Here is a 2,864-nt window from a genome sequence, read left to right as displayed (position 1 = left end):
CTTGTACACGACATATATATTAATTCAGGGCCATATATAAGTATTGAAGCCTATATTTTGTAAATGTCACATCATTCTATGGTCGGTTTGATCCTTACTCTAAATCTGGAGAGAAGTTATCCATTCTCTTTATGACTGTACATGTATATATCCACCTTTCGATTTAGACAAATTTGACAAAGCTTCTTGACAAAAGGATATGAAATACATGTTTTTATATGGAAACGTCATACACAAATTGATGGTATATCATTGATTTCATACACGCAGTAATGTTAAGGCAGTTCTCCATAAGTTTTCAAAAATTCTATCGCAATCTAATTGTGACGTCATGTAGTCGTTTCTATTGGTTGTCAGCACATTTATTCTTACACGCAACGTCATTTCAAAGCTTGAAAAGGCATCAAAACAAGCAAGTGCGTGTCAGCTGTTTATGAAGTTTTTATACGATTTGATGATGTTCCTGACGGAAAACCTGACTCGAATAGTCAACCGTAAGTACAATATCACTTATCTTATGTTTGTTTTCATACGATTTGTTAAATTCGCGAAACGATTGGTGTTGTTTACTTTTCTATACAAAAAGGGGGAGGTGTTATCGAATTCTAACTTGACCATGTTTATTTTACAATCTTACCGCATGATCACTATGAAGTGGTTAATTTTTTAAGTCGAAAATAAATGTGGATTCGAGCATATAACATTATTTGTTATTTGTAGTGTTCTTTATTTATTTACGAATAAATAACCATTTGATTTCAGAAAAAAACAATTAAATATTTACATAAATGTACTGATTGATTGTCTAATTAGATTGACAAGTGTCATTAGACAAACCTGAATTTGAATTTATTTCATCGGTACTTCATTTCAATATTGATGTATACAAAAACAACATAACTCTGAAAATATTGAGAGTTCAAATATATTGTATGACAGACTTCATTGTTTATAAATCTTTGTCAAAATAACTATAACTTTCATTCAGGAGAAATTAAAGTAGAGGATACATAATTGCACTTTTTATAAATGTGTCATTTACTTCTCTTTATTTATCCAGTATCAGGCTATATAGTTGTAAGTGTGTGCACATTATGTAAATGTAGCTAGCTAGCAAGTACAAAGTATTCATAGTTTAAGGAAAAATTCCTTTTTTATATCCTCTATCATATCATAGCATTAATAAGACAATATATACATAAAAAAAGGTGTCAAAAAGATAGCCTTGTATTATAAAAGGTAAAGATATTTAATCATTTTTAATCAATAGTTTGCATAAATTATCTCATTTAATTTTGGCATATCAAGTTTTTCAATTATTCATGTGTTTCTCTATTTTCTTTAATACAGGATTTGACCAGACTGTGCTGTACTTTAAAATGAATTTGTCATCAATTAGAATTGAATATAAAACAGGTAAATTTCAGTATAAAAAAAGAAGATGAGATGTGATTGCCAATCACGATTAAAAAATGATACATTTGTACTACAAAATGTATTCTGTTTTATAAATTTATCAGTAGTTTAACCTAAACTCAAACTAAATTTGATATCTATAATTTCATTTAATGAACTGTTCGCATTAATGATTATAATTTAAGTATGGTACTAGAATTTGAATTGATAGAAATTCCATTTGATCAAAATGCATCTCTTTAATTATATAACTTCAAGCTCATGCTCATTGCTGTCATTATATACATGTCAGCTTACAATAACACTTTTTAAAATATGATCAGCTAATTTTTTAAGAAACTTCAAAACAATCAAGACTTTTAATTACTTAGAGCTGCACATTATTAGATTTACAAACAGTTTCATTACACATGTATGACATGTATTTTCTTGGGTCCTGATTTCACAAGTCTTGTTGACAGGATGAATTCCTGATAGTGTGTTGAACAATCATTTATGATGAAGGTGATCACAATCTTTGGAGAAGTTATAATAATCATTATAGTATATTTATATATTAGTTAAAATATTCTAATGTATTTGAAACATCCACAATGTACATGACTTGTGTGAAATTGTGTGTTTAATTATGGTAGTTGACTTGTTTACAGTGAGTTAAATTCATAATGACCAATGATTTATTAATTTTCATTATTATTATATTTCAGATTAAAGAAGATATCCAAACTATGATAAAGTGACCTATATATCTACACTAGAAGTAAAACATAGATTTCATGATGTCAATTGGATAAAGGAAGGATTGATTTCAAAATATTCATAAAAAATCATGTGTAAATTTTACTACAAAATTGCTATGATAATAAACAGTGATTAAGCAATGTGAATAGAAAAGGAAAATTCAATATGATTCATGTACTACAAGGATACAGTGATTAAAATAAATGTGTAGGAAATCATTCATTATTAAGGAGGTAGGAAGTATACATTATTCCTTATAGGATATTACACTGTTTTAATGGAAATGTTTATCAACAGTTTGACAGGTGACATTCATTGTCTATGACATTAGTAAAACTACAAATGTATTTTATTCAACACTTAAATGTGATTTTCTTTACTTTTAGCAATAAAAATGAAAGTGTTCTTATGTCAGACAACATTTCCAATTCTTTATTCAGGTAGACCAATTCTGAGTATAATCACTATTACTCCTATAATGCTGATTTTGATCTTATACCTATATAATATCAAAATGGTTCTCATTTGAGCATGATATTAAATTACATATATATGACTATGCAAAAACATCTCCAGCTGAATATTATAACAGGGGTATAAAGCAAGGAGAAAGACTAATATTATCAATATACATGATATAGGGCCCAACTTGTAAAAAATAGGAAAGAGAAATATAAACATTATGGATATTTTCTTAACTATAAGGA

The 2,864-nt window shown here is 27.6% G+C and overlaps 1 long non-coding RNA gene across 1 annotated transcript; it reads left to right on the top strand.

The window, feature by feature from the left end:
* The first annotated feature begins 344 nt into the window (after positions 1 to 344).
* LOC134686042 (uncharacterized) lies at positions 345 to 2,504 on the top strand. The gene is made up of 3 exons (XR_010101512.1): positions 345 to 494; positions 1,351 to 1,416; positions 2,124 to 2,504. It is a non-coding gene; the product is annotated as an uncharacterized LOC134686042 (long non-coding RNA).
* Positions 2,505 to 2,864: the final 360 nt, after the last annotated feature.

This window comes from Mytilus trossulus, chromosome 10, assembly GCF_036588685.1.
Source record: "Mytilus trossulus isolate FHL-02 chromosome 10, PNRI_Mtr1.1.1.hap1, whole genome shotgun sequence".
NCBI lineage: Eukaryota > Metazoa > Mollusca > Bivalvia > Mytilida > Mytilidae > Mytilus > Mytilus trossulus.
The sequence above is the reverse complement of the archived record's forward strand: the minus strand, read 5'-3'. Positions and strand labels throughout refer to the sequence as shown.